The sequence below is a fragment of the Anastrepha ludens genome, chromosome 5 (genome assembly GCF_028408465.1).
Source record: "Anastrepha ludens isolate Willacy chromosome 5, idAnaLude1.1, whole genome shotgun sequence".
Taxonomy (NCBI): Eukaryota; Metazoa; Arthropoda; class Insecta; order Diptera; family Tephritidae; genus Anastrepha; species Anastrepha ludens.
This window is the reverse complement of record NC_071501.1, coordinates 68,612,201-68,621,181: the sequence shown is the minus strand read 5'-3', so window position 1 is coordinate 68,621,181 and position 8,981 is coordinate 68,612,201. Positions and strand designations below refer to the sequence as shown.

The 8,981-nt window shown below is 37.6% G+C and overlaps 1 pseudogene; it reads left to right on the top strand.

Moving 5' to 3' along the window:
* The first annotated feature begins 742 nt into the window (after positions 1-742).
* LOC128864749 (heat shock protein 23-like) lies at positions 743-1,239 on the top strand (annotated as a pseudogene).
* Positions 1,240-8,981: the final 7,742 nt, after the last annotated feature.

Here is an 8,981-nt window from a genome sequence, read left to right as displayed (position 1 = left end):
GAGAAGTAGTTTGGCAAAAAAATTGTTTGATTAAAGAAAAGTCTTAAGGAGCGAAGAAGACATGTTGAAAAGGTACAATTGTCGTCTTTCTCTTTTATTTCAGTGTACCTTCAAAATAGAATCGGTAGTTCATTGAAGTAAAAGGTGAGTGTACATTAGGGCGGGTCGATTTAAAAATCGCTCATTGCTCTGTGAAAAACGTATTCTAGGGATCAAAATAAGAAACTTTGCCGAAGGAACCATACCTCTAAAACGAATTCTGATGTCCCCCATTGTGGGTCGAACGAAAAATCCCCCTTTGACCCATTTAGAGTGCTCCAATCGAGTCCAAATGTATGACCGACCCCCACTAACTTTGGACGGCCGATCCACCCATGCCAGTGGCATACCCCCTGGAACTCCACTGGGAGGTTCCCCATACAATCATTTCAAAATATCACCATTTTTGGCCTTTACATGAGAAAAGAAACTAAAAGTTCGACCCAAATTGGGGGACATCAGAATTCGTTTTAGAGGTATGGTTCCTTCGGCAAAGTTTCTTATTTTGATCCCTAGAATGTGATTTTCACAGAGCAATGGGCGATTTTTTTGCCTCCCCACAAATCGACCCGGCCTAGTGGACATATTTTCCAAGTTAGTCATTATACAACAGCTGGAAATATTCAATCAAGAGAATTAAAACAAACATCTGCTGGGTACTCGTCTAGGTAGGCGTAACAATAGTTAAAAAAATTATTTTAAAATGTTAAAATCAGGAATATCTGCATTACCAGCACTAGTGGGTTTGATCAAGAACGTGGATCGTCTTACTGCGGCTATTCTACCATATTACCACTGGCCCGTGAGCAGACAGCTAAACTAAGATAAACCAGAGAGGGGTCAATCTCTCCATTGGTGGGCAAAGAAGGTTTCCAGGTATCAATGGACATGGCACTTTTCATATTAAGTGAACTCATCGTTACACGGCTCGACAATGTCATCGTTGAGGAACGCAAACATCAGAAGCGGGAGGATGAACAAGGTTACATCTCTCTTCATTTTATTCGCCGCTACACACTTCCTAACGAGTTTGATCCCAGCAAAGGTGGGATCCTCGTTTCACCTTCAGGGGATGTACTGACTGCTTTTGCTGCTAAGCCTCTATTAGAAAGTAAAAGACTCATGTAAATACAACAGATTGGTCCTGCACACTTAGGTGGAAAGAAGAATCCCGAAAGAGAGAAGATGAACCCCAAATAAGAGAATTAGAATAAGAAAGAAGATAAAAAAAATACCAAAGGGAAAAAGAAGAACCACAAAGCAGAGACGAAGAATACGAAAGAGGAGACGAAGTTTACTAAGAAGAAGTGATGAAGAACCAGAAAGAAGAGAAGAATAGTTAGTATGATTTTATTTCCAGTTTATAATGGCTAATTTTCTTTTAATTTACAATGAGAATTTTTTAATTATCAATTTCTTTTAATTAACAAGATAGTTGGGACATTGCGAGGAAATAAAATTTATTAAAAACTGAAAAAACCTCATTACTTGTCTCCTGTTAGATGCTTTATCTTTATTTTTCGTGAGAAACCATATCGGGTGATCAGGCCCCAATTTCTGAATATTATGAACCTTTTTAGCATAAAAACGTCTATTAACCCAAAAAGTGCAGTGATTTATGAGCGCACTTGAACCTATAACATCGATCGCCAATAATTGCGAGACTAAATTGCTAAACCCTATCCTCCATTGATTTCAATAGTTAAATGATATCTTTATTCTGATATTTTTCTTCTGACAATTTATGTTTTAGTTTTATTAATCAAAAGTCCTCTCGAAGAAGAAGCTTATAATGTTCACTGTGGCGCTATGGGAAGCCTTTGCTCTATAACAGCTGCTTTTTTGGAAATAAGCAAATAAAATTGTTATGATATGAGGCGAATTTATGTATTCTGTTTTTGATATTCGAATGTCAAAATTTTATGTGGATAAATCAAGGCGAACCTATTAAAGGTGGTATCGGTAAATCAGCTGATTTCTTTTTTTTTTTTCTTTCGCCGTGTCCATATGACTGTCAGCCCAGAATAAAACAAGGCGAATTCATTCTTTGTTTTCTACTTTGCCAATACTTTTCTTTGGCAATCAAACGTACAAAATATTGTTGTTGGTCTAGTGCCACTACCTTTAGTGAACGCGCCTTGGGATGAATATATAAAACAAAAGGAAAAAAGCAAAGCACTTTGTCAAATACCAAATCGCAAAAAAACTCCAAGTAGCTCTAGTGCCTTGTTTGGTCGCCATCATTCGCTAATCCAAAGCCTCCTCTTCCTTTTTCCCTACTGTTTTGTTCCCTCTCCGTTTTCCACTGTATGACATCACAATGGACGAATTTGATTCTTTGTCCAAGTGAACTTTTGCATGGACGGCCATTTAACCCAACTTAACCTAGTTAGATGGTCCCAAATAAGTGGGAATAGAAAAATACAGTTCCCCGGTATTCAGTATTCAGATATTTCAAATCCCAGTAACTTCAATCGCCAGCCAAAGATGTCCTCACATTTCGCTATCCCACACAAATAGCGGGTAACCTCATTGTATACTACATCAATTTTATGAGCAGATTGAGAGTCCAATCGAAGGTGGACTTGTTCATGATAGCAGATAATAGGAAATATATGTTGCATGGCAATAACACTGAAATATTTTTGTTTAATGACTTTCGATTGCCTTTGGGGCTATAGAAGATCTCTTACCTTAAATCAGCCGGTTCAAAACCTTCTTATATAATTTTGTCAGTTACAAAATTCATAAATAATTTATGTATAATCTCGAAAACCTATTCCTATTTCCTCAAAATAGTACATAATCTAGTATTTTAGTAAATAGTACTAGTATTTATGTACGCAGAGTTCCTCTGACTACCGCGCTTTTGTATTGAGTGTGGGAAAATCTTACCAGAACACACCTAACAGAACTCATAAATTCTCAACTTTCAACAACCTTCCGAATGCGATGTGATCGACCCCCGCACAACTAAAATGCTCGTTGAGCTTTTCTAAAATTATGCACCGCAGTCTATTCGTTGCATACAAAATTCTGCCGAACAGCTTTATTAAATATGCACCACAGCCTCATAGACGCAGATGCGCTTCAATGAATTGGCGTCGGCGGCGGCAACGGCAACGGCAGCGCATTCGAGCAACAACTAAGAATTCGCTACACATTTATCTTCATCCACTTTAAATAACCATGAACTTTTGCCTAATTGATTTATTACATTCTGAAAATGGCATTAATTATGAAATCACAACAACAATGATAATAATCATAACAATATTGTAGATAATACGAGTATCGTATATATTTAACATTAAATGGCAGACAACAGCAATGGCGAGGCGAATGTGAAATCAGAAGGTGTCGAAAGGGGAGCTCAAAGAGCAAGCAAAGAGAGAGACAAAGGAGGAGAGGGAGTGAGAGCGGGTGTATTGGCTGGACATGGATGCCGTTAATGAAGCTAGCTTTCCTAGATATTAGTTGCCTGCAGCTAAACAAATTCTTTGGTGCCAGTGTTTGGACCATTCGTATGAATGACGCATTGAAATTGAGTGCAACAGCACTGATGGAGATGCTATTGCCACTGTTGCATGGTGGATTGTATGCCGGTGATGGCGTTGATTATGGGAATAATACGACTATATTTGCGTTGGTGGCTGCTCAAGTGAAGCGAAATGAAGCTGCAATTGCCTGGCAGCCAACCATGCAGCCATACATACATGCATGCATGCATGGATATTTGCAATATGAAGACGCAGTTATGTATATCTAATAATTAGGTATGTATGTATATATAATAGTATATTGTAGTACGTCTATCGCCCCTTGCTCTTGCTCTCTTGCGCCTGTGTGCCTTTTTACTTGTAGTTAATCGTTTATAGGCAATTCTAAAAACAGGAATAAAAAACAAAAGGAAAAATAAAATAAAAACATGGCATCTATTAATTACTGCTGCTGCATCATTGGCTGTCTGCTGTGCTCATAATTTTTTAATGGCGCAAATTACTAAGCAAATGAAGCATTCACTATCGGTGCACTACACATGTGCCACCAAACATACACATATACGCACACATCCAATTGCACGAGCTCATTGGCATCGGCGCATCTGCATACGCGAGTATCTGAATGTGGTTAGCGCAGCGGCAGTGGAGCGGAAAAATAGGATTTAAATGTTGCATCGCACATATGACAGCTGCGTGGCGTGTCAAAAAATATGCTCATAAAATTATATGTGTGTATGTATGTATCTTCGTGCATGTGTACAAGTATGTCATGCGCGGGTGTTGCCACAGCAGTGGGCATGTTGAGATTATTCTTCAATTTTTTTGCATTAAAGGAAGTAGAATAAAGTCGTATTCGCAAAATAGTCTACTACGAAAATGTTGTTTCTACTTTTTTGACAAATTACCTACAGATAATCAAGAATGATAGAAAGAAGATTGCGCCCATCAAGAGTGCGTGACGTCACGTTTTTCCAAGTTGTGCAGTATTGCCAACCATTTGCTCTTCGCATTAAATTTAATGCTTTTTCATACCGAAAATGCGAAATTTTTGAAGTTTCGTGTTTGTTTCTTTTTTTTTAATTTAAAGCTAACGAAACTGTAAGTTAAAAAAAATGTATTATTAAAAAGGTCACTCTGAGAAGATTTTAGTGCTAATGCAAATTTGTTGATTCTTACCAAGTTCGATATTTCGAAAGTGCAAATTTCATTTTTTGCTCCTTTTAAGCTAATGCAAGAATATTAAATGTCCCTCTCTCAACTCTTCTTAAGGTTGAAAACCTTTTTACACATTTTAAAAGGCGTTTGAATTTACTAAATGCGAATTAAAACCATAGAGTTGTAATCATTTCTTCCGGTCCTTAATTCTTAATAGGACATAGAACATACTGGAGCATACTGGAGAAACCATAATGACATTTTTACAAAAAGAGTACCTTATGTTGTTACATAACCTCAAATATATCAAAAAAGTCGTTCTCTTAACAAAAAAATTTCTTTTAACAAAAGAGTTTCTCTTAACAAAAAACTCATAAATTAAATTGTACATAACTATAAACCATTTATTTAAAAAAACGCACAATTTAAACACAATTTGTCACGCATTCAAATTTCTTCAAGTAATTTAACAAAAAATTAATATTTTATTTTCTTTAAATGGGCATTTTAGTGCGTTTTTATATCCAAAGCTAGGCAACTCTGCAATAGCGAGAGAGAGATTTGACTGCCGAAAGCAGAAGAACACCAACAACACCGACAATCGCGGGCAATGCCACCAGATGTTAAAAAAAAATAAAGCTAAATAGAACTGAGTGAATTATTTAGCTAATTCTTAAAAAATATATATTTTACAAAATTATAAACATTACATTTTAATTGGAACAGACTAGAAAAATGTCATGAAGAAAGAACTAAAACTCCGAGACTAAATAACAGAAAAAAATGCTTAATCAAGCTACGAAAATGGTAATCTGGCCATAGTGGAGCTAAAATCACGTAACTCGTTGTCAAATTCGCTGAGCGCAAAGTAACGGGACCACGATAGGCGCCATCTCATTATTCTCTCCATCGTGCAGATAATTATGTCAAAAAGTAATCGTACCATGTGGAAAAACGGCTTAAAATTATAATATACATACAGTGATGGGCAAAAGTTTACATACACACATTATTTTCGTTGGGTTGAAAGTCCGTAAAGTTCATTGATAACGCTTTATTCGAAAAGTTTTTCTTATCACAATGAAATTATTTTAAAAATCCATTCTTTGAAATAAATTTTCAAAATTATTATTACACGAGTGCATTTACTGTATGTGTGCTGTGTACATAAATATGAAAACAAATTTAACAAAACCATTTTTTTAAGATTTTGATATTTCTCTTCAAAAGCTTTTCTGCGTCCACGTTCACCTCACTATTGTCCGAAAATATTTTTCGTCGTAACTTCTTTGTTAAATTTGAAAAAAAGTACTGCAGGACAGATCCGGAATGTTGGGTTGATGTCCAATTTCTGTGTCTCTCGCTGCTTTTAATAAATCCCTCGAATCACGAGCTGTGTGGTTGGGCGCATTGACTTGAAAAAACACACCAACTTATCACGCCCCTTCTGTGCAACTACCATTTAAACCCGTAACTTCTTCTTTGTGCTTGGCGCGTTACCGCTTACGCGATTTTGGTCGAGTTTAACAAAGCGCCCCAGTCATTTCTTTCAAGTGCTAACCGGCGCCATACCAAGCCAGGTGAAGTGAAGCCAAATCCTTCTCCATCTGATCTTTCCAACGCAAAGGAGGCCTTCTTCATTCTCTGCTTCCCCCAGCTGGTACCGCATCGAATACTTTCAGAGCCGGAGTGTTTGTATTTATTTATTTTGTTGGGTCATCCAACGAAACCGCTGGACCTTTATTCGCTGCACTTTGTCTATGTCGTTGTAAAGCTCATACAGCTCATTATTGCATCGGCTGCTAGGAGACGCCTGATCCGATGTTATCATCGTGCAAGCTTCCACGCATACGTTAGGACGGGTATGTTGAGAGCCTTGTAGAGTGTTAGTTTTGTTCGTCGGAGAAGAACTTTACTACTCAATTGCCTACTTAGAGATAAATAATTAATACAATTCCCTCGATATACCAAACAATGGTAGCCACAATCATCGACGCCGACTTTTCCACTTTGAATTTCTCAGGAAACCTTTTCTCACTTTTTATATACTGTATCTACTTTTGCTTGATCTCCGAATCTTATTGACGACTCCAAATTTCATTAATGGTGACAATGTGGTTGCAAGTTTAGTCCAAATCAGTTTGAAACAATTCGAACACACACTGTCATTACAACTCCCCAATCGCTAGTGCTTGTTGATCAATGTGAGTATTTGTGATACCCAAACGAATTAAATGTTTCCATTTGTAAATGTTCTTCCAAGATCTTTCAATTATCCATTATTATCTGCTAATCTGGCTTTCTTTCGTTATCTGCCAAAATTTAATTCCTCAATTGACCAGTACTAATTTTAAATTTTTTTTGTTATTTGCTTCGGTGAAGGTAATGTCATTGTCTCTTCCTTGTGGAAATAACCTAGACCATTTTTTTTCTAATAGCGGTCGCAATGGCAAACCTCCGAGTGTATTTCCGCTCAGAAAAAAAAAAAAACAAAAAAAACTAGGGTCTGTCAGACTCACGCACGGTAGAAGTGAAACTTCTAAGTTGGTTGTTCCATGCATGGGAGCCCCGGTTTAGATCTCTCCCCCCTCTCTCGTGTTAAATTCAGGTTTTCATTTTTTTTTTCTATATCACTCCACATAAATTTATACTATTTATTTTTGTCCTTATTAGCTTCAAATTTGACACTTGGGTGCAGTGTTGCACTTGACGCTGACATTTCTTTGCACTTCCAATGGTATTTTTTGCCTACTTTTGGCGCGTTAATCAATTTGCTTTGATCACCGAAACGGTTGAAATGTCATTTTACAACCTTCTACTTCAACTATCGTCACTCGTTTGGCAAACGCACTCATTGTATCGCTTCGTCTCCCCCATACCTACCATCTATTTACTTCACAGCAGTTTCTTATTGCTTTCCCGCTTACACACATTCAATCGGCACTTTATCTGATACTCACACACAGCACTCATTTGCACGGGCTATGGCTATCTATAATACCCGTTGTCGGTTGTCGATTGTCGGTTGCCTCCCTCACATCGTTCGGCGCTTGCGATGCGAGAGAGCGAATAGGCGAGAGTGGGAAGGAGCAGCTGCTCCTTGGCCCCGCCCATTTGACGGATTTCGGTAACGGTCCGAACTTACCGTTTCACTCGCCTATTTTCAATCTGCCTTGGGGCCCCCGACGCGCCTAAAGAAGTTTCACTTCAAAAGTTTCACTTCAAAAACATTTGCCGCTTGGAGTTGGCTTAAAACTGTAGGTCCTACCATTTGTGGAACAACATCAAGACGCATAACACAAATAGAAGGAGGAGCTCAGTCAAACGTCTACCAGAAGTGAACGCGCCAATTATTTATTTATTGTATTTTTTATGAAGGTATAGATCCTCAAAAATGTATGCCATTTCATCAACGATTTACAAAGGCGTATTTTCTTTTTTAACAAGTAATTTAACCACTGCGCAGTGTTAATGAACCAAATGGAAAAAAAGTTTTTATACCAGCAAAGTCAAATAATTGATGTTATCAGTAAGAACTTTTGGCCGTAAACTTACAAGCCGTCTTTCGTATTTACAAGTTGTCACAATCCTTATGGAGGGTGTATATCTCCTCAAAACATCATATAAGTCTTTCCCTTGATTAAAACAGTGGTGGAAGCCTTCTACCAACAACTCCTCCTGGATGCATTCGACTCCTTTCAAACTTTGCCTCAACACAGTTTGCACCTTAGAAAATATACCGAAGTCGAACGCCGGAAGATCCGAAAAGTAAGGCGGACTGCTTAAGGCTATCTCCGTTCTACTTAGGTAGATACCATTGGCAGTCAATGAGATATGAGCGAGCACACGCTCGGTCCTCCAAAAATCGAGTAGGTTTCTCTTCATTATTTTCCTGAGCTAAGATGATTAATAATTTGGCTCACAAAGGGGTCAGTAGAGATGTATAATTCCAATCCAATGTGCCAATACAAATATTTTTGTGAGTTTCTTACTGTTGAAACCTTTGTTGCTCTTTTATTGCACATTTTAACAGCTTTAATGTGTCCCAAGGTAACTGCTATACTGATTTTCTTACAGAAACTAGAAATAACGCAATCTGTAGGGAATTATTTACTCTAAACAGCTGGCGGTACGCTTTTAGCGTAACCGTACTTCTATTATAGTAAACTCAATATACTTATTTATTGGCCACACCTCGTTAATCAACTATGGTTTGGTGGTAGGTGTTGTTAGAATAAGTAGGTGAGACTATGCACAACGACAAATTTCGGCCAGATTAAAAAG